The following is a 27,915-nucleotide window of genomic DNA, read 5'->3' on the forward strand; positions in this document are numbered from 1 at the left end:
GTGAGCAGCTTCACTAACCGGAACGATGGACGGATCCGCTGCTCCACCGGCCTCTTTATGCCGATACACACATCCTGTTCCTCTGGGGGACGGCCTAGGTCCGGGGGCGGGGGGGGGGTTTGCGGAAGTACCCGGAACTGTTTGCAAGGTTCCGGCAGCCCGGCAGCTGAGAGCTCCTTCGGTTCCGTAAGCGCCCGTTTCTCCTGCTGTTTCGGAGAACGAGCGGCAGTGATGGCTCCGGTGTCTGGTTCGCGCAGCCCGGAGCGGGAGGCCGCAGGCTTCGGGTGGGGAACGCCGCAGTTCGTTGAAGAGCCCCAAGCCCAATAAAGCCACCCTCTCCCTGCGGCGCCGCCGCTCGCGCTCGCGTTCTTGCTCTCGGTCGGGAGACCGGAATAGCCACAGCCAAGGCTCCCGAAACCAGTCCTGTCGCTCCCGCTCGCGGTCACGCTCTCGAGAGCGGCCCTCTGCGCCACCGGTCACCCCCTTCGCTTCTGCCTCCTCGTCCGCCTATTACGGCGGCTACTCGCGCCCCTCCGGGGGCGACAAGCCGTGGCCTAGCCTTCTGGACAAGGAGAGGGAGGAGAGCCTGCGGCGGAAGTGAGTGACGCGAGCGCACCTTCGCTGTGAGGGGCCCACCTGCCTTCGGAGTCCGCCTCGTCTTTCATCTTTCTAACTATTGGCATTTCGTTCTCGCTGCCTGCCTGTGTCCATTTTCTTCCCTTCCTTCAGTCTACCCGCGACAACACCTTATTCGCCCTTTTCTTCCCTTAGACTTTCACCCACCCGAGGGCCGCATCATTCAGTGCCCTGGTCTCTCCCTACCCTCTTGTCCCCCCCCTTATTGTAGCAGACATGGCCGAGAGCCAGACCTACGGGAATTGAAGCGTTTGCTTGGTTTTGCCATAATTCGCGATCATGTTTTTATGCCCCACAAGTTCATGGAAAGGAGGAGCACTACTTAATTGATCATAAAATTAGCAGTGCCAGGCAACTTGTTGAATGGTCAGACAGGTTTGAGATACCATGATATGTAAGTGGCAATATTTTTTTAGTGAGTTGGGGAAGACTGAGATAAGGGGTTTAAATTGGAGGGTAGAAAAGCCTCTGAGAGAAGATGACTGAATGTAGAAAAACTGATCTTCTAAACTGTAGGTTAGCCTAAATTGAGAAAGGTCTTGTTGAGATCAGCCTTCATTGACAAAGACCTTGTCAGTCTTGACTATGAAAAGTGAGGTCAGGGTGTTCAGGTCTCCTATAAGGAGAGTGAGTACTGGAGTGGAAGAACGGATAAATTAAGAAGCAGAAAGGAAAAGGGTTATAACTTTCGCTGTGTAAGTGTTAATATCTAAAGCTTATATGAGTGTTAAATTATCAGGCACTGTAGTAAGTGCTTTTACATGTACTGTGTTTAAGAAAAAACAAGAAATATAAAAGTATTACAGGCATTGAGGGTCAGGTTAATGTCCAGTAGCTGGGAGATGTCTTCTTGAATCTTTTCCCTCCAGAAGTGGGAAGTAATAAGGCATAGTGATGAAGAGGAAAGGCTTCAGAATTAGATCGCCCAAGTTGATGGGAGAAGCAAAGTACGGTTGATAGCAGAACACATTTCACTGAGCATCAGTGCTTTACTAGGTAATAGTGTTAAGTTACTTAACCCCTGTGGGCTTAATTGCTTAACAACTTAAAAAGGGATAAAATTAGCACAAAGTCTCTCAGAGCTATGTGATGATTTAGGGCCTGGAACATAATAAGTAGTCCTTAATTGTTAACTGTTAGGGTTTGGTGCATGGGGGCAGAAAAAGGAAAAAGAGGCCTGAGTTAAGTTTGGAGACATAACTCTCCAAATAACATTTTTCAGGAAGTTACCCCCACACTTTGTCAATCAAAAAGCAACCAGCTTCTTAAGGGACAATCCTCACCAAAGGATGTTTGGAACCTCTCACATGAAATTTGCATTTGTACATTTAATACATATAAGATAAATAATTTATCTAAGAGTACAGATAAAGCCAGGTGGCAGCAGGGATGAGACCTTGACTGCATACTCTTTCCTGCCTGTCAGGCATTCTTTCCCCGGTATGCATGTCCCAGTTTCAGGTTTTTAAGTGTGTCCCCTTATACACTGTTTCCTCAAGGGGGTAAACTGAGTCTAACTTTGTGATTATACCACGTTTTCCCATGAATAAAGAAGTAAAAACTGGTTTATTCAATCAAACCAAAATAAATTACATTTACTTTGTAAAGGTGTTTTTTTAAAAAGAGTCACAAGCAGCTAAACTTTGTGGAATTGAGCCCTAGTTTTTTGTGTTTGTTTATTATGAGAGAGAGCAAAAATTGAGAAGAAATAAAAAATAAATGAGAAAAATTTCCCATGTCCTCCAAGAGCAGATAGAGAATATATTCCTTTTCTAAAAAGGAACTAGGGAAAACAGAGAAAACCAGCCCTGTATGCCACTGAGTACAATTTTTATTAAAAAGTTTGTTTCATTTTCAGTGCTCCTTTAATTTTCTACTTGTAATGCTTTATTTTTTAGCTATCTTCTTTAATTCCTGAGTTTCTTTGAATGGAATGTTTGACCAAATAACAAGAAGAGTTTCTCTTTACTCTCAAGAATGTGTATAAGCAAATGAAGTTACTTCCAAATGTAAAACTGTTTTCTGTCACATATTGCAGAAGATGAAATGGGCAATTAGGAGCTCTGCCGTCTTTCAGCAGAAGGGACACACTTGACAGCCTCCTAGCCTCTTTGTAGTGTATACCATTTGATAATACTATCAAAACATCAAATTCTCTGAGTTTACATTTACACAAAGTTTTCATTAATTTAAAGTTTAAAATGTAAAGGGAAAATAGGACTTAACTGGACTTCTTTGAATTTGATGATATATTTAGTAAACAGAACTTAGGCCATGGAGTTATAATTTACACACCTATATTTCTAGGAGATTAAGTGAGAAACAGGGGATTGGAGAATTGGGAGCTCCTGAAGTATGGGAACTTTCTCCAAAGAATCCAGAACCAGAGTAAGTGATTGAAAGCTTTTTGTAATAAATTCCACTTAGTGATGATAAATGATCTTTTCAATGTATTTTTAAATTCAGTTTGCTGATATTTCTTATTGAGGATTTTTGCATCTATGTTCACAAGGGATACTGGTCTGTCACTTTTTTGTAGTGTCTTTGTCTGGTTTTGGTATTAAGGTGGTGTTGGCATCATAGGATGAATGTGGAAGCTTTCCTCCCTCAGTTTTTGGAATACTTTGAGGATAGGTATTAACTCTCTAATGTTTGGTAGAATTCTCCTATAAAGCCATCTGGTTCTTGAATTTGTTTCTTGGGAGTGTTTGATTACCAATTCAATTTTGTTACTAGTAATTGGTCTGTTCAGATTTTCTTTTTCAGACTTGGAAGATTGCATGTTTCTAGGATTTATCCATTCCTTCTTGACTGTCCAATTTGTTGGCATATAATTTTATAGTAATCTCTTATAAGCATTTGTACTTTTGTGGTGTCAGTTGTAACTTCTCTTCCTTCATTTCTGAATTTGAGTCCTCCTCTTTTCTTGATGAGCCTAACTAAAAGTTTACCCATTTTGTTTATCTTTTCAAAGAACCAGCTCTTCGTTTCATTAATTTTTTGGTGTAGTTTTCTTGTCTCTATTTAAATTATTTCTACTTTAATTTTTTTTTTTCTTCCCATTACTCACTTTAGGTCATCTTTTTCTTTCTAATTCAGTTAGGTGTAAGGTTAGATTATTTATTTGAGATTTTTCTTGTTTCTTTAGGTAGGACAATATTGCTATTCCCTCTTAGAACTGTTATTTTTGCATCCCAAAAAATTTTGAACCATTGTGTTTCTATCTTCATTATTCTACAAGTATTTTTAAATTTCCTGTGATTTTTCTTTGACCTATTGATTGTTTAGTAACATGCTGTTTAACTTCCATCTGTTGGTGTTTTTTCCAATTTTTTCCTTGTAATTGATTTCTAGTTTCATATCATCATGGTCAGAAAATTTTCAGTCTTCCTAAGTTTATTTAAGTGATTTCTATTTTTTAAAATTTATTGAGACTGCTTTTGTGGCCTAACATGTGATTTGTCCTGGAGACTGTTCCATGTGCATTTGAAAAGAATGTGTGTTCTGCTGGTTTTGGATGTAATGTTCTGTATAGGTTAAGTCCATTTGGTCTAATGTGTTGTTCAAAGCCAGTGTTTCCGTACTGATTTTCTTTCTGGATGCTCTATCTATTGATGTAAATGGGGGTATTAAAGTCCCCTACTATTACTGTATTATTGTCAAATTCACCCTTTATGCCTGTCAATATTTATATATTTAGCTAGCCCTGTGTTGGATTCCTTGGTATTTACAGCTATTATAACCTCTTCTTAGATTATCCCCCTTATTGTTATGTAATGCCCTTCTTTGTCTATTGTTACAGTCTTTGTTTCAAAGTCTATTTTGTCTGATGTAAGTATCGCTACCCCGGCTTTGCACATTCAGATAGAAAGTTCTACCACTTAAGCACCTTCACATTTAGTCTGTTTGTGTCTTTAGGTTTGATGTGAGTCTCTTGTAAGGAACATATAGAGGGGTCTTGCTTTTTATCCATTCAGTCACCCAGTGTCTTTTGCTTGGAGCATGTAGCCCATTTACATTGGAAGTAATTACTTGTAGATGTGTACTAATTGTCATTTGATTCTTTGTTTTCTGGTTGTTTTTGTAGTTCTTCTTTCTTGTTTTCTTCTCTTGCTCTCTTCCCTTGTGATTTCATGGCTTTCTTTAGTGTTATGTTTGTTTTCGTCCTCTTCATTTTTGTTTATTTATTATAGGTATTTGGTTTGTTTTTACCATGAGGTTCATATATAACATCATATGTATAGAGTTGACTTTTATAAGGTGATGGTCACTTAAGTTCCAAAACATTCTAAATGCACTACATATTTACTTGCCTCACCCCACCCATATTTTCTGTATTTGGTGTCATATTTTACATCTTATTATTTTGTGTATCTCTTAAGTAATTACTGTAGATATAATTAACTTAACTACTTTTGTCTTTTCACCTTCATACTAGCTTTGTAGGTCGTTGGTCCACTATTTTTACTACATGTTTACCTTTGCCATTGTGATTTTCCTTTCATGATTTTTCTGTTTCTAGGTATGGCCTTTTCTTTTCCATTACATAAGTCCCTTTAACATTTTTTAAAGGGCTGGTTTGGTGTTGATCAGCTCCTTTAGCTTTTGCTTTTCTGGGAAATTCCCTGTTTCTCCTTCAATACTGATTTAGAACCTTGCTGGGTAGAATAGTGTTGGTTGTAAATTTTTTTCAGTGCATCGAATGTATCATGCCACTCCTTTCTGGCCTGTAAAGTTTCTGCTGAAAATTCAGCTCATTCAAGAAATAACAATTATTGTGAGGATGTAGAGAAATGGGAAACCTCCTACACTGCTGGTGGGACTATAAATTGGTGCAGCCATTGTGGAAAGCAGTATGGAGGTTCCTAAAAAGACTAAAAATAGAAATACCATATGACTCAGTAATTCCACTTCTAGGAATTTACCTGAAAAATCACAATCTCTGATTCAAAAAGATATATGCACCCCATGTTTGTTTCATGTTATTTACAATAGCCAAGATATGGAATTAACCAAAGTGTCTGTCAATAGTTGAATGAATAAAGAAGATATGGTACATATATACAATGAAATATTACTCGAAGCATAAAAAAGAAAGAAATTATTCCATTTGCCACAACAAGGATGGAATTAGAGGGTGTTATGCTAAGTGAAATAAGACAGGCAGAAAAAGATGCCATATGATTTCACTTGTATGTGGACTCTAAAAACCAAACAAACAAAACAATCGACTCTGAGACACTGAGCAGCGACTTGTGGTTACCATGGGGGAAACTTTGGGGTGGGCGGATGAAATATGTGGTGTGGGATAAAGAGGCCCAAAATCAGGGATGAAAGTGTAGCATAGAGAATACAGTCAATTCTGTAACATTTCTGTGTCGACAGATAGTAATCACACTAGTTGGGGAGAGGATTTAATAATGTGTATAACTGTTGAATCACTGTATTGTATGCTTGAAACCATTGTGATATTGTATATCAACTATACAACAAAGTACTTCAATTTTTTAAAAATTAGTTCATAGTATTTTGGGGTACACTTACATGTAACTAGTTGTTTTTCTCTTACTGCTTTTAAGATTCTCTGTCTTCAAATATTTACATGTTGATTATAGTGTGTGGTGTGTGAATCACTTTTGGTTCATCTTATTTAGGACTCTCTTTGCTTCCTGGACTTGGATATCTCCTTCATCAAGTTTGGAAATCTTTTAGACATTATTTCTTCCAATCGGTTTTCTGTTTCTTTCATTCTTCTCCTGAAACTCTGATAATATGAATGTTAGTATGTTTGACATTCCACAGGTCCCTTAAGCTTAATATCCTCATTTATATTTTTTTGTCTTTTCCTGGTTCACTACTGTACCTTTCAGATCACTTCTGCATCATTTAATCTGCTGTTGATAACCCTATTACCTCTTAATTAAAAAAAATCTTTTTATTGACATATAGTCAACATATTAGTTTCAGGTGTACAGAATAGTGATTTGACTTTTATATACATTACAAAATGCTCACCATGGTAAGTGTTGTTACCTTCTGTCACCATAAAAATATATTACAATATTATTGGCTATATTCCCCATGATTTATTTATTTTTAACTGGAAATTTGTACTTCTTAATCCCCTTCATTTATTTCACTTTCCCCTTTCCCCACCCCTCTGACAGCCACCAGTTTGTTCTCTGTATGAGTCTGTTTCTAGGTTTGTTGTTTGTTTGTTTTTTAGATCCTGCGTGTAAGAGAAATCATATGGTATTTGTGTTTCTGTGTCTGACTTATTCCACCTAGCATAATACCATCTAGGTCCATCCATCATGTCACAGATAGCAAGATTTCATTCTTTTTTATGGCTGAGTTATATTCCTTTGTGTGCATGTACCACATCTTTATTCATTCATCTATCGATGGACACTTAGGTGGGTTCCATATCTTGTCCACTGTAAATCATGTTGCAATAACCATATAGGCTCATGTACATTTTCAAATTAATATTTTCATTTTCCTCAGGTAAATACAGAAGTGGAATTACTGGATTGTATGATATTGCTGTTTTTAATTTTTTGAGTAATCTCCATATTGTTTTTCACAGTGGCTACACCATTTTGCATTCCCACCAACAGTGCACAAGAGTTCCCTTTCTTCCGCATCCTTGCCAACAGTTGCTGTTTCCTGTCTTTTGGATAGTGGCCATTCTGACAGGTGTGAGGTGATAGCTCAGTGTAGTTTTGATTTGCATTTCCCTGATGACTACTGATGCGGAGCATCTTTTCATGTTTTGTTGGCCAACTAAGTAGACAGATAAATGTGTATTCAGTTCCACCAATACATTGGATATTCACCCCTTATTGGATATATCAGTTGCAAATGTATTTTCCCATACAGCATTTATATGTGCTCTAATATAAATATCCTCTCTAATGTGTTTTCCATTTTAGTTACTTTTTAGCTCTGAATGTTTTTTTAAAATATTTTTTTATCTCTTCTTTAAAGTTCTCACTGTGTCCATCCATTCTCCTCCTGAGTTTGGTGAGCTTCTTTATGACCACTACTTTGAACTCTTTATCTGGTGGATTGCTTATCCTCTGTTTCATTCAGCTCTTTTTCTGATGTCTTTGGCTTACCTTCCCTTTGGAGTATACTGATTTCCTCATTTTGTCTGATTCTCTGTCTTTGTTTCTATGTATTAGGTAGATTAGGTATATTTCCTGGTCTTAAAGGAGTGGCTTAAAGCAGAAGATGTCCTATGGGGCCTCCTAGTGCAGACCTCCCTGATCACTTGAGTCAGGTAACACAGGGGAGTCCTCTGTGTCAGCTGCATACACCCTCCTGTTCTGCCTGGGTCACAACTGGTGTAGACATGCTGATGCACAGGGCTGTACCCTGGTCCACTGTCTGCTAGGCCTGACTGTGAGTGCTACAACATGCTGGGGTGTGGGGCTGGCATTTGGCCCATCTGCAGTTGCTGCAGCCCACTGGTGGGCAGGGTTGGCCTTCAGTGCATCTGGCCATGAGGCCCATCTGCAACAGCTACTGGCACTGGTGTGTGGAGCAGGCCTCTGCTGTGTGGGTGGCTGTGAGGTCCAGCTGTGAATGTTGCAGGTGTTCTAGTGTGTAGGGCTGATAGTCTGGGGTGGGAACACTTAGCCACTTAGCGGCTGTACTGGTGCTGGCCAGGGTCATCCACCAGGTGTGGCAGGGTGAAGAGCTAATTGGGAGGAGTTCCAGGGCAGGCAGGTTAGTGAGACAAGTCTTCAGGGGAACACCAAGGACATGCAAGTGATTCCAGTCGATAGAGAGGTCATAAATGGCAGCACCAGGTCAGCCAGGTAGAACGGAATTGAAATAAAAATGGTGTCCATCGACATTTCCATCCCAAGGGAAAATTGCTATAGATCCCTGCCCTGCCTGCACATACACAAGATTAGTCAATAGGTCATGTTCATGTATAATCCAGGCACTTTTCAAAATGCTCCCTCTGCACTGCGACTCAGAGCAAGGGATATTGTATGCACACCATTTAAGATTGGACTCACAGTTTCTCTCTGCCCTCTGGGTATCACAGACATAAGTCCTATTGGTTTTCAAAGCCAGGTATTATTGGTGCTTATCTTCCCAGTGCAGGTCCACCAGGCTGTTGTGCTTGGACCTCTTGTTTCTCAGAGAGGGTCTCTGTGGTCATGATATCCCTCCTCCTTGTGGGTCACAACCCCAGGGGTGTTCATTCTGACTAGACCATGTCTCTATTCCTCTTACCCATCTCACTGTGGCTTTTTCTTTATGTCCTTAGTTGTGTAAGATCTGTTCTTCTAGTCTTCTGTTTTTTTTCTCAGCTATAATAGCTCTATAGGTAGTTGAAGATTTTGGTGTGTCCATGGAGGGAAATAAGCTCACAATATTCCTATTATGCCATGTGGATCCCCTCTCCTATACAACATTTTCTTCATTCATTCATCCATCAGTGGACTCTTATGTTGTTTCCGTATCTTAGCTATAATAAATAATGCTGCTGTGAACATGGGGGTGCATATATCTTTTCAAGTTAGTGTTTTGTTTTCTTCAGATAAATACCTGGAAGTGGAATTTCTGGACTATATAGCTGTTGTATTTTTAATTTTTAAGGAACCTCCATACTGTTTTCCATAGCGGCTGTACCAATTTACATTCCCACCAACAGTGCATGAGGGTTCCCCTTTCTCCACATTCTCACCAACACTTGTTATTTCTTGGGTGTTTGGTAATAGCTATTCTAACAGGTGTGAGATGTTATCTGCATTTCCCTCATAATTACTGAAAATAAGCATCTTTTAATGTACCTATTTGCCATCTATATACCTTCTTTGGGAAATTTTCTATGCAGGTCCTCTGCTCATTTTTTAATTGGATTGCCTGGGTTTTTCCTTTTGCTATTTTTTCTTATTGAAGTGTAGTTGATATACAATAGTACATTGGTTTCAGGCATAAAACATAGTGATTCAAAAACTAAATTCATTAGTAAATGCTCACTCTGATAAACTGTCACACAAAGATACTACACTATTATTGACTCTATTCCCTATCCTGTACATTTATCCTCATGATTGGTTTATTTTTGTTTTTTATTGCGGAATTGTATGAGTACTTTATATATTTTGGATATTAACCCCTTACCAAATAACATAATTTACAAATAATTTCTCCCAATGTATATTCATTGTTGATGGTTGCCTTTGCTGTGAAGAAGTTTTTAGCTTGATACAGCCCCACTTGCTTATTTTTGCTTTCTTTGCTTATCCTTTTGGTGTCAGATTTAAAATCGTCTCCAAGACTATGTCAAGGAACTTCCATGGAAGAAAATAAGCTCAAGATATTCCTGTTTTGCCATGTTGATCCCCTCTCCTATACAACATTTTCTTCATTCATTCATCCACCAGTGGACAATTATGTTGTTTCCATATCTTAGCTATTGTAAATAATGCTGCTGTGAACATGGGGGTGCATATATCTTTTCAAGTGGTGTTTTCTTTTCTTCAGATAAATACCTGGAAGTGGACCTATGTTTCCTTCTGGGAGTTTTATGGTTTTAGGTCTTAAATTCAACTCTTTAATCCATTTTAAATAATGTTTTTGTATGGTGTGAGATAGTGTTCCATTTTCATTCTTTTGCATATGGCTGTCCAATTTTCCCATTACCATTTATTGAAAAGATTGTCTTTCCCAATTATATATTTTTGCCTCCTTTGTTGTAAACTAATTGACCATATATGAGTAGGTTTATTTCTGAGCTCTCTGTTCTATTCCCAGAGGCATTTTTAAAAATGAATATTCCAATATGGTTTTGTTCAGAAGATTTTCCTATATCAAATTATCTGAAGGCTTAATGCTTTCTCTTTTTCCTAACTTTTTCTCTCTTTGGTGCTATTGATAAGCTTCTTCCTCCCTGTCTTCCATTTCTGTGTCATCTTTAGGTTGAGTTGATACATTGAGTTTACAAGTAAACTTGTCATTTTTGATGGGGTGATAAAGCATTATTATCTAAAGTTATTCTTATAGATGCCTTTGGAAACACTCATAGAATCTGCATTCGAAAAATTAAGAGTTCGAAGGAACCCTAAGAATAATTTCTAGGCAATTCCTGAATTGTTCCGGATGTGATCTTCAGAGGAAAAGATTATATGATATAGAAATTCCCTTTTAAATTATTGTAGAATTTTAATAACGCCCATTTGCAGAATTTTTTGCAACAGAATGATATCTTCTGCTGTAGTTTGTCAGGTGCTTCATGCTCTGGGGAGACAGACAGGTGCTGCTCTGCCGTGTGGCCTTTGCACACAGAGAATAGAGTTAGGAAGTCCTCCCACAGCCTTCTTGACTACAGTTCTTTGAGTTTCCTTATGGTTCATGACCTTCACCCGGTGGTTTCTTTTGAAAATACTAATCTCATGTGCTGCTTTCACTCAGTAAATACCACTTTGTAAACTCTAAGGCATTATGCAATGTAAACGATTATTATGTGATTATGAAGGTGGTAGATCCTTGAACTGTACAATTGTAAATGCAGTCCAGTGTTTGATTTTAATGTTTCTCAATCAATTTGTTCCTGAAAATTTTCAAGCCTATACTTTTATACTCCATGGTCTATATTTCATCACTTTTCTGATGCTTATAACTGTTTTCTTTAAATTCACCTCTGATGAACATACACCAGTAGAGGACGAAGGGCCAAAGAAACGTACCACTTCGTCTTCTACCTGAGAAGGTATTCTTTAAATACAGAGCTTTTTTTATTGAGGAGTTACAAAACACATTTATATATAGTTGAATATTGGACGTCGCTTTTATTCAAATTGCCTGTCATATATTCCTTTCCAGTATTTCAAATATAATAAAATTGGTACTCAGAAATTCCTCTTTAGAAGTAAGTTTTTTATTTCTGCTTTATGTAGAAGAAAAGAAGAAGAAGAAATCTAGTCATTCAAAAGAAAGGTCCAAGAAAATGAGAAAGAAAAACTCATCTAAAAGAAAACATAAGAAGTATTCTGATGATAGTAACAGTGACTCTGATTCTGAAACAGACTCCAGTGGTAAGAAAGACAGCATCATTCTGCAAACCTAGCTTCCAACCAAGTTGTGGTTCTTAAAGCTTATTTTAGAGGAAGGTTTTAAAAACAACAATAAGGGACAAGAGTTTATGAACACTCACTCACTGTGCCAGCCACCCTGCTTAGTACTTGATATTCACTATTGCTGTTCAGTACACACAGTGGTAACTGTTGGATACATCTTAGAGATGGGAAATGGAGGCAATAGAGCAGTTTCCAAGTACCGCACTCAGGGACACACAGTTGGGATTCACACCTAAGCAGTATGGCTCCAGATTGGTTGTGTGTATCGCACAAGGCATGTGGCATGGGAGCAAGTTGGGGTTGGGTTCTGAGACACGTGGTGCTGAACCAAACCATACAGGCTGTGTCTGCTCAGCAGAGCAGCTCTTCTGTGAAATTCTCACACTCAGTGGGCACCTTTGTGCAGTTTTCAAAAAGGCACATCGTAAAAGACCGCTTCCCAGCAGCTGATTGTGAAAGACACCTCCTGTAGGGTGGCACATCACAATAAGCCATCCTTTTGTGCCCTCTCCTGGCTGATGCTGGACAGAGGGTGCCTCCACTGGGGACACATGACACAAAGGTGCTCCTTCCGCTGATGTCACCAGGGTTTCCTGGCCCCCCTTGTCACTTTCCTTCCTCACTGCCGGAAGACTGAACTTCTGTAAAGCACAAATCCTAGGAGGTCAGTCCCCTACTTAAAGTCCCTCAGTAGCTCTCCATAGCCGTCAGGGTGAAGTTGGGTCCTGACCGATGCCTCAGTAATCACATAGACCTGGGTCTCTCTCTTGCAGCATCCTGTAGCCTGAGAACTACTTTCTGTCTCCTCAGTATTCCATGGCCTTTCTCTTGATTCTGTTACTTGGCACAGAGAGTCTTATCTGCCCACGACACCAGACCCTCCCTCCATGTGGCTTGGCTTACTCATCTCAGCAATGGGTGTGCATTGCTTTTCTAAAAACCTGGTTTTTGAAAGAACTAGCTTAAGAATCACCTTCTCCTGGGCAACCATTCCTCAATTACCCTCCCCAAATCAGCCTGCTTTTGAGACTCCTCTATATGCCCAGAGCACCCAAGATTTTAACATTTGTTAGCATTTTGACATATTTGTTTAAAAAATGTGAGTTTTTGTGGAGATACTGAAAGTAAATTACAAATATCACTGTACCATCCTAAATATTTCTGTATACACCTCTAGAACACAAGGACATTTCCTACTTAATCACAATACTATTATCTCATACAGTAAAATTAATAACATCGTCCTGTATCACCTAATACTTTGTGTGACTTTAATTCTGTGTCCCCAATGCCTAGCACATTTTGTGATGAGTAGCAATAAATGTTTGAATTAATTTCTATGTTTCAGCAAATCAGGCAACAGGATATTTATCTACTCAAAAGTTTTGGGGTTTTAGAGTTTAATTTTTTTAAACTATAATGTGGTTTAATTTGCAGATGATGATGCAAAAAGGAGAGCAAAGAAAGCCAATAAAACAGAAAAGAAGAAATGCAAATTGTCAGTTTTTTCCTTCAATTTTTATTTTGAAATGTTCAAATATATATAAAGTTATGTAAGATATTAAGTAAAATAATATGATGATCCCCCATGTAACTATCACCCAGCTTGATAATTATCAACTCACAGGAAGTCTCCAGTGACCCCATTATTTTGAAACCAATCCAAGATATCATTTCATTAGTAAACCAGCATGTTTCTCTAAAAGATAGATGTTAGTTTTGTAAAAAAAACTGTAAGCACAATATTACTATCATGTCTGAAATATTTAACAGTAATTTGTCAGTTCTCAGTTTCTTGTCCAGTTTATTCAAATTGGGACCCAAAGTGCAATTGGTTGATATATCTTGTACATCTCTTTAAATCAATAGGTTCCCCTTTTTGTTCCTGCATTTTATTCATTGAAGAAATCAAATCATTTACCTCAGAATTTCCTGCAGTATGAATTTTGCTGACCATAGTCTTATAGTGTACTTTTAACATGTTCTCTGGCTTCTATGTTTCCTATAGATTGATAGTTAGGTCTAGAGACTTGATGAGGTTCAGATGTAAATTTTTGGCAGGAGTACTTTTTAGCTGGTATTGCATACTTCTATCAGGAGGAAAATAATGTCTGGTTGTCTCTCTTTGTCATACTAACAGCCATTGATGGTCATTGCCTAAGTGGGATTGCAAAATATTGATAGTCTAATTCTGGCCTACATTCTTCATTTATTAGGTAGATAATTCTATAAAAGAAGCCTACCCTCAGCTATTTGGTTACCATGAAATTTAGTTTATATAACAAGGGCACAATAATGGCTTACTTCAATTTTTTTTGTTTTATGACTTTTCAAAATAATGATTTGGTTTCACTTCCTTGATTATGAAAACAAATTTGATACGTATTTAAGCTATTACACTTTAAATTATTGATGCTCAAATTGGTAAAAGCTGTTTTTTAAACACTTTATTTCCATTATCTTTCCGTAACATGAAAATTGTATTTCATTTGTCTCTGAAGGGATCCTTTTTTATCTCACATTTTTTAATTTTGTTATCATTAACCTACAATTACACGAAGAACATTATGTTTACTAAGCTCCCCCTTCACCAAGTCTCCCCCACAAACCCCATTACAGTCACTGTCTATCAGTGCAGCAAGATGCTGTAGAATCATAACTTGTCTTCTCAATGTTGTACAGCATTCCACATTTACCCCCTCCACATTATACATGCTAATAGTAATGCCCCCTTTCTTTTTACCCACCCTTATCCCTCCCTTCTCAACCTTCCTCCCCAGTCCCTTTCCCTTTGGTAAGTGTTAGTCCACTCTTGGATCCTGTGATTCTGCTGCTGTTTGGTTCCTTCCATTTTTCTTTGTTCTTATACTCCACATATGAGTGAAATCATTTCGTACTTGTCTTTCACTGCCTGCCTTATTTCACTGAGCATAATACCCTCTAGCTCCATCCATGTTGTGGCAAATGGTAGGATTTGATTTCTTCTTATGGCTGAATAATATTCCATTGTGTATATGTACCACATCTTCTTTATCCATTCATCTAATGACGGACACTTAGATTGCTTCCATTTCTTGGCTATTGTAAAGAGTGCTGCGATAAACATATGGGTGCATCTGTCTTTTTCAAACTGGGCTGCTGCATTCTTAGGGTAAATTCCTAGAAGTGGAATTCCTAGGTCAAATGGTATTTCTATTTTGAGCTTTTTGAGGAACCTCCATACTGCTTTCTACAATGGTTGAAATAATTTACATTCCCACCAGCAGTGTAGGAGGGTTCCCATTTCTGCACAACCTCACCAACATTTGTTGTTTGTCTTTTGGATGGTATCCATCCTTACTGGTGTGAAGTGATATCTCATTGTGGTTTTAATTTGCATTTCCCTGAAGACAAGCGATGTGGAACATCTTTTCATGTGTCTGTTGGCCATCTGAATTTCTCCTTTGGAGAACTGTCTGTTCAGATCCTGTGCCCATTTTTTCATTGGATTATTTACTTTTTGTTTGTTGACGTGTGTGAGCTCTTTATATATTTTGGATGTCAACCCTTTATTGGATCTGTCATTTATGGATGTATTCTCCCATCCTGTAGTGTACCTTTTTGTTGTATTGGTGGTGTCCTCTGCTGTGCAGAAGCTTTTCAGATTGATAATGTTCCACTTGTTCATTTTTGCTTTTGTTTCCCTTGTCCGGGGAGATATGTTTGGGAAGAAGCCACTCATGTTTATGTCCAAGAGATTTTTGCCTATGTTTTTTTCTAAGAGTTTTGTTTTCATTACTTACATTCACGTCTTTGATCCATTTTCAGTTTACATTTGTGTATGGGGTAGGACAGTGATCCAGTTTCATTCTCTTATGTGTAGCTGCCCAGTTTTGCCAGCATGATCTGTTGAAGAGACAGACATTTCCCCATTGTATGTCCATTGCTCCTTTATCGTATATTAGTTGACCATCTGTGTTTGGGTTAATGTTTGGAGTCTCTATTCTGTTCCACTGGTCTGTGGCTCTGTTCTTGTGCCAGTGCAAAATTGTCTTGATTACTATGGGTTTGTAGTAGAGCTTGAACTTGGGGAGTGAAATCTCCTCCCACTTTATTCTTCCTTCTCAGGACTGTTTTGGCTATTTGGTGTCTTTTGTTGTTCCATATGAATTTCAAACTATTTGTTCCTGTTCATTGAAGAATGCTTTTGATAATTTGATAGGCATTGCTTCAAATCCATATATTGCTTTGGGCAGGATGGCCATTTTGACAATATTAATTCTTCCTAGCCAAGAGAATGCGGTGAGTTTCCATTTTTTAGTGTCCTCTTTAATTTCTCTTAAGAATGTCTTACACTTTTCAGGGTATAGGTCTTTCACTTCCTTGATTAGGTTTATTCCCAGGTATTTTGTTCTTTTTGATGCAACTGTGAATGGAATTGTTTTCCTGATTTCTCTTTCTATTAGTTCATTGTTAGTCTGTAGGAAAGCCACAGATTTCTGTGTGTTAATTTTGTGTCCTGCAAATTTGCTGAATTCCAATATTAGTTCTACTAGTTTTGGAGTGGAGTCTTTAGATTTTTTTGTGTACAATATCATGTCATCTGAAAATAGTGACAGTTTAACTTCTTCTGTACCAATCTGGATGCCTTGTATTTCTTTGCTTTGTTGAATTGCCATGTCTGGGACCTTCAGTACTATGTTGAATTACAGTGAGGAGAGGGGCCATCCCTGTCTTGTACCAGATCTCAGAGGTAAAGCTTTCAGCTTCTCACTGTTCAGTATGATGTTGACTGTGGGTTTATCATATATGGCCTTTTTATGTTGAGATACTTGCCCTCAATGCCCATTTTGTTGAGAGTTTTTTTCATGAATGGATGTTGAAGTTTGTCAAATGCTTTTTCAGCATCTATGTAGATGATCATGTGCTATTTGTCCTTTTTCTTAATGTGATGGATGATGTTGTTGGATTTTCAAATGTAATGTAACATACTTGCATCCATGGAATTTATCTCACTTGGTCATGATGTATGATCCTTTTGATGTATTTTTGAAATCAGTTTGCTACTTTTTTGTTGAGTATTTTTGCATCTACGTTCATCAGGGATATTGGTCTGTAATTTTCTTTTGTTGTGGGGTCTTTGCCTGGTTTTGGCATTAGGGTGATGTTGGCTTCATAGAAGAGTTTGGGAAATTCTCAACGGTTCTGTTTTTTGGAAATCTTTAAGGAGAATGGGTATTATGTCTTCTCTGTATGTCTGATACATTTCTGAGGTAAATCCACCTGGCCTGAGGATTTTGTTCTTGGGTAGTTTTTTTGATTACTGATTCAGTTTCTCTGCTGGTAATTGGTTTGTTTAGATTTTCTGTTTCTTCCTTGGTCAGTCTTGGAAGATTGTATTTTTCTCGGAAGTTTTCCATTTCTTCTAGGTTCTCCAGCTCTTAACATATAGGTCTTCATAGTAGTCTCTAATAATTCTTTGTATTTCTGTGGAACGCACTGTGATTTTTCCGTTCTCGTTTCTGATTCTGTTGATGTGTGTTGACTCTCTTTTTCTCTTAATAAGTCTGGCTAGAGGCTTGTCTATTTTGTTTATATTCTCAAAGAACAAACTCTTGGTTTCATTGATTTTTTTCTATTGTTTTATTCTTCTCAGCTTTATTTATTTCTTCTCTGATCTTCATTATTTCCCTCCTTCTGCTGACTTTAGGCCTCATTTGTTCATTCCTGGAGATAATTTATCTCTCTCTGCATCAGATTCTATGCATTCCTGTTCCCTGGTTTCTGTTCCATCTATGGCTTCTTGCCTCTCATCCGTTCTTCTTTTAAATCCTTACAGAGATTATTTTATTTCTGTAGTCTCCCTCCCTACTTTGTCCGTTAGCTCTTGCATTTTTCTCTGCAGCTCCTTCTGTATGGTTATGACCTTTATTTTGCATTCTTTTTCAGGGACATTGGTTAGGTCTATCTCTCCATGCTCCTTCTCAGCGGTTGTTCTTTTTCCAATTTTGATCATTGTGATGTTAGACTATTCATTTTGGATTTTTCTTCCTTCTTTAAATATGCCTGGATTGCTATATACTTTGCTCTTATGACTGCTTTTGCTGCATCCCACACAAGTTGAGGCTTTCTGTTGTTGTTGTCATTTGTTTCCATATATTGCTTGATCTCTATTTTAATTTGTTCATTTATCCATTGATTATTTAGAAGCATGTTGTTAAGCCTCCATGTGTTTGTGAGCCTTTTTGCTCTCTTTGTACAATTTATTTCTAGTTTTATACCTTTGTAGTCTGTAAAGTTGGTTAGTAGGAGTTCAATCTTTTTTAATTTACTGTGGCTTCTTTTGTGGCTTAGTATGTGGTCTATTCTGAAGAATGTTCCATGTGCACTTGAGAAAAATGTGTATTCTCTTGCTTTTGGATGTAGAATTCTGTAGATGCCTTTTAGGTCCATCTGTTCTAGTGTGTTGTTCAGTGCCTCTGTATCCTTACTCATTTTCGGTCCGGTGGATCTATCCTTTGGAGTGAGTGGTATGTTGAAGACTCCTAAAATGTGTGCATTACATTCTGTTGCCTCCTTTAATTCTGTTAGTATTCGTTTCACATATGTTGGTGCTCCTGTGTTGGGTGTATATATATTTATAATGGTTAAATCCTCTTGTTGGATGGAACCCTTTATCATTATGTAAAGTCCTTCTTTATCTCTTTTGCTTTCTTTGTTTTGAAGTCTATTTTGTCTGCAAATACTAGTACTGCAACACCTGCTTTTTTCTCCTGGTTGTTTGCATGAAACATCTTTTCCCATCCCTTGACTTTTAGTCTGTGCATGTCTTTGAGTTTGAGGTCAGACTCTGGTAAGCTGCATATAGAAGGGTCTTGCTTTTTTATCCATTCTATTACTCTGTGTCTTTTGATTGGTACATTCAGTCCATTTGCATTTAGGGTGATTATTGAAAGATATGTACTTATTGCCATTGCAGGCTTTAGATTCATAGCTACCAAAGTTTCAAGGGTAGCTTCTTTAGTATTTTACTGTCTAACTTAACTCGCTTAATGAGCTCTTATAAACACTGTCTGATGGTTCGTTGTTTCTCTCCCTTCTTATTCCTCCTCCTCCATTCTTTATATGTTGGGTGTTTTATTCTGTTCTCTTTTGTGTTTCCTTTGACTGCTTTTGTGTGTAGTTCATTTTATTTTCTGCCTTTATTTAGTATTTGGTTGTTCTGCTTTCTTTGCTGTGATTTTATTTTCTCTGTTGACATCTGTTTACCCTTCAGAGTGCTCCAATCTAGAGAAGTCCCTCTAAAGTACCCTACAGAGGTGGTTTGTGGGAGGCAAATTCTCTCACCTTTTGCCTGTCTGGGAATTGTTTAATCCCTCCTTCATATTTAAATGACAATCCTGCTGGACATAGTATTCTTGGTTCAAGGCCCTTCTGTTTCATTGCATTAAACATATCATGCCATTCTCCTCTGGCCCATAAGGTTTCTGTTGAGAAGTCTGATGATAGCCTGATGGGTTTCCCTTTGTAGATGACCTTTTCCCTCTCTCTCGCTGCCTTTAATACTCCGTCCTTGTCCTTGATCTTTGCCATTTTAATTATTATGTGTCTTGGTGTTGTTCTCATTGTTTCCCTTCTGTTGGGAGTTCTCTGTACTTCTGTGGTCTGAGCGACTATTTCTTCCCCCAGTTTGGGGACGTTCTCAGCAATTATCTCTTCAAAGACACTTTCCATCCCTTTCCCTCTCTCTTCTTCTTCTGGTACCCCTATAATGCGGATATTGTTCCTTTAGGATTGGTCACCCAGTTCTCTTAATATTGTTTCATTCCTGGAGATCCTTTTATCTCTCTCTGCGTCAGCTTCTATGCGTTCCTGTTCTCTGGTTTCTATTCCATCAATGGCCTCTTGCATCTTAGCCATTCTGCTTTTAAATCCTTCCAGAGATTGTTTCATTTCTGTAGTTTCCCTTTCTACTTTGTCCGTTAGCTGTTGGATTTTTCTCTGCAGCCCCATCAGCATGGTATGACCTTTATTTTGAATTCTTTTTCAGGGAGATTGGTTAGTTCTATCTCTCCGCGCTCCTTTTCAGGGGTTGTCTCTGTGATTCTAGTCTGGATCAAATTATTCTGCCTTTTCATGGCAATAGAGGTAGTTGTGTGGAGCTGTCGCGTGTGTCGGCTGGGAGAACATCCCTTCTTGCTAGTTTGTGGCCTTCCTCTCCTGGGAGAATGGCGACCCCTAGCGGCCTCTGCTGGGCAGCTGCATGCAGATAGGGTCTCTGATTCCTGCCTGGTCACTGTAGATCTCCGCAAGGTTGCTGTGGGTGTGGCCGCTCTCAGGCTGCTGCTCCGCTGAGGCAGAGACCCCCTCTTGGAGGGGGAATAGGCGGGAGGCTGTTTATCGCCATGAGGGACCTCAGAGCTGTGCTGCCGCCTGGGTGGTTAGGGTGCCTGGAGTTCCCTGAGATTCCCAGCTTCTGGGCTAAGTGTCCTGGGATGCTTCCGTCCAGCTGTGGGTACCCTGTTCCTTTAAGACTTTGAAAAACTACTTGCTTTTCTTTTGTCCCAGGGGCACTGGCTGCAGGGAGGCACTCACAGGTTACTGTCCTGTTTCCCTATTATCCAGCACCCCACGCACTGTGTGTCTGTGCTTCTTGTGCAGATGACTAGGGCTGGTTATTTAGCAGTCCTGAGCTTCCTCTCCCTCCCCACACTGATTCCTCTCCTCCCACTGGGAGCTGGGGTGAGGGGCGCTTGTGTACGGACAAGCCATACCTTGTACCTTACCCCCTTCATGCGGCGCTGGGTCCTTGCAGGTGTATATGTTTCCTGGCTGTTATCCTGAATCTTCTGGTCTCTCTTTTAGGGATTGTTGTATTTGTTGTATTTTCAAAAATTTATATGGTTTTGGGAGATTTCCACTGCTCTGCTCACGCTGCCATCTTGGCTCTGCTCCCCTGTAGGAATCTTTTTAATAGGGAAACATGATTTAGTTAAATAAGTTAGAAAAAAAATTAATAAAAATCCTTTAACAAGTTTGAATAAGATGAGAATTTAAATCATTTTAATCAGTCTTTTCATTGCCTTGACAAAATGAGATGGCCTTTAACATGGGAATATTAAATCAATTTGTGTCAAATTATAATCATTACAGGAAGAAATTCAAGAAAAAGAAGTCAAAGAAGAGCAGAAAGATTCCAGTGATTCAAGCTCTAAAGCTTCTCAAGAAGAGTTTCTGGGGTACCCCTGGAATGATTGATTAAGTAGGTTGCTTCTGATAGACCCAGATTCAAAACCCAGGAAGCATACTAACCGAGTAGTCAAAGTGTGAGTATGTTTCTGAACATCCTTCAAGCAGAGCCTGAAGGACTCTCAGATTTAGTCGGCCCAGAGGCTCCAAAAACACTTGTCTCTCAAGATGATAAACTTCTGAAGTAAGTAACAGTATATTTATAATATCTAAAGTACCTTCCCAAAAGTATGGCCCTAACTTACCTTTCTAAGCTTATCTCCTTCTACTCCTTTGTTTATACCCCAGGTTCCAACTGAGAAGAACTGAAACTTCCCTGTATTTACTGTTCACTTTCCGACTTTGTGCCTTGTTCACCTTATTTCTTCTCCCAACATGCCTTACCTTCTATTCCCAGCCCTGGTTTCTTTACTGCCTCCAATCTCGCCCTGTTAAAATCCTTACCTTCCGTCAAAGCCCTTTTCAAAAGGACGGGGCATGTGCAGATTCCCAGTACCTTTCCTCCATAGGTAGGTATGATTCCTATCCCTCTTTAATCCTGTAGTCTTCACAGCATTTTCTATTTCTTTTGTGCAGTGTATTGTATATCCTATTTTGTGTTGCTATTAATATCCTTATTAATATGTAAATTCCACAAGAGCAGATATTACTTTTATATTACAGGCTTTGAGTTTAATAGGTATTCAAGAAGTAGTCAGTGAATTAAATGAAGGGATGGTAGTTTTTAAAGTCCCATTGAATGAACATTAATACTTGTTATTATATAGCATTGTTATTGGTTATAAGTCTAAAAGGTATGCAAATTTGAGATACATTTTTTCTTTTTTTATTGAAGTATAGTTGATGGAGAAATTTATGTTGGTTTCAAGTATACAGCACAGTACTTCAGGAATTACACACATTATTAAATCCTCACCCCAATGAGTGCAGTTAATATCTGTCAACATAGGAAGATGTTACAGAATCATTGACTATATTCTCCATGCTGCACTTCCATCCCCATGACCTATTTATATTATGATTGAGATTTTTGTACCCCTTTATCTCTCTCACCCTCCCCACTCACCCACCCCAACCCTTCCCCCATGGTAACTACCAGTCACTTAGCTCTGTGTCTCTGAGTCTACAGCTGTTTTGTACATTCTGTTTTGTACTGTTTTTAGATACCATGAATAAGTCATATGGTATTTGTCTCTCTGCCTGGCTTATTTGTCAATGTTGTCACAAATGGTCCGGTTTCTTTATTTTTTTAAGACTGAATAATGTTACATTGTCTATATGTATCACATCTTCTTTATTCATTCATCTGTTGATGGACACTTTGGTTGCTTCCAGAGATATATTATTTCTTTACTTTTTTTTAATAGAAAAGGAATTCACTAGAGGCAGAAGCCATAAACTCAAGGTCTATGGGGATAAGTTGATGGTTATAAATCTGTACTCAATACCATAGTTCTTTTGTTCTTCCAAAGTATGTCTGTATTTCTGGATAGTTATTTAGGACACAGTGCAATGTTCACTAACTCAAGAAAAGTAATACTGGGTTTCTCAGCATGCTGCCACTCAGCAACAGTTATTCCTACTGTTTTGTGAGGGAAGGTGGTTTTTTTGTGCTTTCTTTAGAAGATCACCTTTTTGTAATGGACCTTTTTTGAATTCAGAATTACTTTGTAGCTATGATCATGCGCTGCTACCTGGTGAAGGTACAGCTATGACTGAACATGTAAAAGCTGGAAACATACCCCACAAAGAGGTGAAATTAGCTTGACAAGTGAAGAAATTGCATCATTTGAGCACTCAGGCTATGTAATGAGTGGCAGCAGGTATGTTCTTTCCACTGAGGTCTGTTTCCATGATTAGATATTTTCCTCTTTCTTAGTTCCAGAATTATGTTTTGGTGATTGGTTTTCATTAAGTGACTTTTCCAAATGAAAAGTAGAACATAAATATTAGTTTAGTATTGGTTTTATTGTTACAAATGTGGTTGCCTAAAATTCCAAATATGTATGTACCTCTGCCTCAAACTCAGTTGTATCTTCAGCTTCAAAGAATCCATCTTTCCAGTGTCCTTTCCTAGTTTGTCTTTTAGTTTAGACAGTTTATCCTCTGAGGATATAGTTAAATTCAGGTATTTATCATTGCCCTATGAGGAATGTGGCATTCTGGTAGTTAGGAAAGCATTTTCATAAGTCAGTGTTCCTGTTTTCTGAGTTTTTCTCCAGTTCTCTGTGGAGTCAGAGAATGTGGACCCTGTAGTTCTCTGTGAACACTGAGATTTGAGAGCAGAAAATGGTAATGACAGACATCAGATTCAGCATGGGAAAATGAATATAAAGTTATGGAAGATAAAGAAAAGTACCAGGAGGAAAAGGAATAATGAACTGATAGGGCATCAGGACCAAAACAAAACTGAATTTTGGATTTTTTTTAACTTTTATGGGCTTTTAAAGCAGGTGTATATTTTTAAATGACGTTGGAGGCAAAAGTGTGCGGAACCCCTGGAGCACCTCCAGAATCTTGGAATTCTGAGGATCAACATTTGAAAATGTTATATCTGAGTTGTAGCACAGTATGATAAGAAAAATAAATTAGAGGCATAAGAATTGGAAAGGAGGATGTAACTCATTTTTTGTGAATATGATTTTTTACATAGAAAAATGATTTTACATAAAAATATGAATTTTTTCATAGACACATACTAAAGAATCTTCAGATGAATTATAAATAATAGAAGGGAGTAACAAATGGTTGGATGTAAGGTTATCCAGCACAAAAATCAGCTGCATTTTTGTGTACCAGGAAACAACTAGAAAACGTATTAAGTAAAAAGGAAACATTTATATTAAGTTCAGAGAATATGAAGGATTTAGGAATAAACCTTAAGAAAACACATCCAATGCCTCTGTAGGGAAAACTATAAAGCACTTTTAAGAGACATTAAAGAAGACCTAAATGAATGGAGAGGTACCTTGTCCCAGGATAGGAAGGCAACATTGTAAGTTTTTTCCAAGTTTATCTGTTCATTCAGTGCAGTTCTAATCAAAATCACAGAGTTTTTCATGAAACTTAATAAGATGGCTCTGAAATTGATGTGTCAGATGAGAGAGCCGAAAAGAATGGCCAGGTCACTTCTGAAGAAGAATAGGAAGATGAGATTTGCCCTACCAGACATGAGGATCTATTATGAAACATGGCACTTTAGAAAGCATGGAGGGAACAAACGAGTTGTTCAGTGGGATGAAGTAAAGAGCCCAGAGGCAGAGCCATACATGTATGGACATCGTTTTATGAAAGAGATGGCATGTCAGATCAGTGGGGAAAGAAAGGTATATTCAGTAAATGGAGGAGGAAAAATGGTTATCCATATGGAAAACGAAGTAGAACCCTCACCAAAATCATACAGCTTAAGGACTTAAATGTCAAAACAACTTTAACCCTCCTTGTATAAAATATGAGCAGATATCTATTATATCTTAGGGTGGGAAAGCATTTCTTAAGGAAAACAATAAACATATACTAATCAAAATAAAATGACAAGTTCCAAGCTAGGATAACGTCTTGCAGTACACACAACTGATAAAGAGTTAGTACTGAGAATCTTTAAAGAATACCTGTAAATAACTCAAAAGAAGAACGAGAGAAAGACACAAGCAGGCATTTGATAGAAGAAGAAATATATGTGGCCTACACATATACAAAAATTACTCACTATCATGGGAACTGAAGATCAAAAGTGTACTGATGTACCATTTTACACCCATTTGATAGATAAAAATTCAAACAATGCCAAGCATTTGAGAGGATGTGGGTCTACAGGATCTCTTAAATATTGCTAATAGTGATATAAATTGGTACAGTCATTTTAGAAAACAGTCTGAGATTGTCTTGGGAAGTTGAGCATTCATATGCTTTCTGACCCAGCAACTCTATACCTAGAAACCCAGGAGAAAATCTTTCCCATATACTAGGAGATGTGAGCATAGATGTTTATTTCAGCATCATTCACGTAGCACTTCTTTCAAATAAACAGCCCTGCTCACTGTACCCTGAGCAACCTAAGTGCATTGTCATCTCTTTGACTGTCCATCCTGCCACTCCCCAAGCTTCACACTAACTTAAAATGATTTTCCCCTCTTGCCCTTACTTGGTTTTCTCTACTTTCCGAGACATAGCTACAGCTTAATTTTGAACTGGTTTTGTGGGATTGAGTTACATACACAGTTGACCCTTGAACAATGCAGGAGTTGGGGTACCAATCCCCATGCAGTCCAGATTATATAACTTTTGGCTCCCTACAAACTTTATGAGTAGCCTACTGTTGTCCAGAAGCCTTACAGATAACATAAACACGTATTTTATATGTTATATGTATTATATACTGTTGTATGCTTAGAATAAAATCAGCTAAAGGAACAACAGTGTTTTTTCAAATTGTTACAAATCTACAAAAAACTTCTAAGTATATTTATTGAAAATAATCCGCATATAGGTGGACCCTCAAATCCATGTTGTTCAAGAGTCAACTGTGCATTAAAGAGGCAAGTTTTCATGAAATTTTCCCTCCAAACCAGTAGGCCTTTTGAAAGTAATGTAACGGTTTCCCTCTGCCTCTGCCCTTATACTTCCGTATTTGACCCTTGTGTTACATCTCTATTTTCTGAGATACTACTGGATTCTAAGGAAGTTAAATTCATCCATAAAACTCACTAGAGACTCAACGATAGTTTTAGACTTGGTTCATTTGGTTATATGATAAGTTAGAACTTTGAAGAATTTTGAGTTGATCATCAACTTAAATCTTTTCATCTGTTCTACTATTAATTCCACAAAGGCAAATGCTACATATCATATAGAAAGTTTAATAATTTTCCCGTTTCTGATTGTTCTACAGGAAACAACAGAAATAGACTTATGCCTGTAGTATCTGAAATTTAATACATTCCTGATGTTGACAGAGCCTCAGAAATCATTATTTGAATACTAGAAATGAATCAAAGGATGCATCAGTTGATAAAACAAGTGATCTTTTAAAAATTGAACCCATAAACCGTTCCTATTTGTCAGCTTTCAAAATAGAACACCCTTTGTTAAAAAATGATTAGTGTGGAAGTACCATGAGAAGAATTCCTGAGAAATTAAGCCAAAAATAAAATTATCTCCAGGCATCACCAAATGGAGGCTGTGCAACTGCAGAAAGAAAACCAGATCATGCTGATGAGAAGAGAGCCCTGGCATCCTTTAACTAAGAAGAGAGGTGAAAGAGAGAAAATGAGATCCTGGCCAGTGTTTGAGATATGGTATACAAAAAAAAATTAAAGGGAAAGATGACAAATAAGTATTTCCTAATTGTTCAGCAGACATTTTTAACAACAAGAAAGAAAGTATAGGATACACACACACGCAAATATATACACAAAAAGATTACTATGATTTGAAATATTTCAGTGCTACTGTGCCTTCTATTTAATTCCTTCAGTCCTTCAGTTAGAAGCTGATCATTGGTAGAACTTTAGCATGTTCCTTGGGTTATTTTGGATTGTCCATAATAACTTTCTGGTTTAAATATCGAGATTATGAATGGAATCATACCGGGGGAGGTGAAATTGAGAGAAAGTGTCAGTGAGAGAGAAACTTTACTCTCACACCATGGGACAGTACTACTATTAGCTCCATGTGATTCCCCACCCTCACCCCCACCCCAAATGCACTCATGGGAAATTATTATTCATGTACATTGAATATGTTACAAATGGACTTGTAGAAACTCACAGGGGGCCACTTTTGTTAACAGAATGAATGCATTGCTGAAAAAAGCAAATCTGGAATTTGGAAATTGGCTTGTATAATACCATATATAGTCTGCTCTGGAAATTATGTATATTGGTTTTAGTCCCTACCTCCACCCCCAAACCAATAAACAAACCAAAAAGCAGACAAACCCATAGACTTATTGAGTTGAAAATGTGAACATTAGTTATTAAAATTCTTAATAGGTTACTTAAAAATGGTTTTCAAATATAAACTATTGGGACTACTGTTGTTCCAATGTAAGTACCTTATTTCCATCTAAGCTGTGCTTAGGTCACTATTTGAATACTGGAAATGATTGACAGTGAACTATGATCACGTTTTGTAAGGATAAAGCTACAGTGATGTTGAACATATTTTAAGTCTGTCTGTTATGTAATAAGCACATTTCATTTTAAACATTATTAAACCTTTCAGTTTATTTTTTGTATCTGACATTCGGTTTAATCTTTTGCTTTCTATAGTACCCCCACACTTTATCACTTTTTTATGGCTGCTATTGACTTAAATTTGGGAGAAAGGAAAAATTCTGAAACTAGGAAGTTGTGGTCTGTTTCCATCCTTTGTTCAACTTCAGTTGGTAGATAACAAGTATGTTAAGGGAAGAGGACAGTGGAAGTTTTGGCTGTTTGTGTTAAGATTGTTTAGAGTTGTCTTATTACTTTGGGCCTAGGATAAATTTAAATAACCTGAGTGATGGGGAAATTTGGACACTGCTGTTACAAAATACCCTCCTTTTGTAATAGTTCAGTGTGGTTTTTTTCAAAGTTTTAAAATACAGCAGTCATATTTCAAAGTATAGGTCAAAAGTTTTACTGTTTGACATATGCTCTAGGAAAATGTCTACCTTTATTCCAGTTGGCATGTAATAACACTTAGGACCCCTGAATTTGAAGTTATTTCTGTTTATCATTGTTGCTGCCTAACCTAATAAATCTCTCATTTCCAAAAGTTAGGAGAAAACTAGGCCCCAAATTTGTGAATCGTAATCTATCTAGTTCCCTGTGTAATAAAACCTAAATTTATAAACCCTACTTAAAAATTTTGCTCTCGAAGAACATAGTTTTTGGTAATGATTCCTGGAGACTGTAAGAGTTTGTTCTCTTACTTTAAATCAGCAAGGTAGTTTATATGCAGTAAC

The 27,915-nt window shown here is 37.8% G+C and overlaps 1 pseudogene; it reads left to right on the forward strand.

Moving 5' to 3' along the window:
• The first annotated feature begins 231 nt into the window (after window positions 1-231).
• Window positions 232-26,750, forward strand: LOC118922868 (NF-kappa-B-activating protein-like; annotated as a pseudogene).
• Window positions 26,751-27,915: the final 1,165 nt, after the last annotated feature.

The sequence above is a fragment of the Manis pentadactyla genome, unplaced genomic scaffold (genome assembly GCF_030020395.1).
Source record: "Manis pentadactyla isolate mManPen7 unplaced genomic scaffold, mManPen7.hap1 scaffold_291, whole genome shotgun sequence".
NCBI lineage: Eukaryota > Metazoa > Chordata > Mammalia > Pholidota > Manidae > Manis > Manis pentadactyla.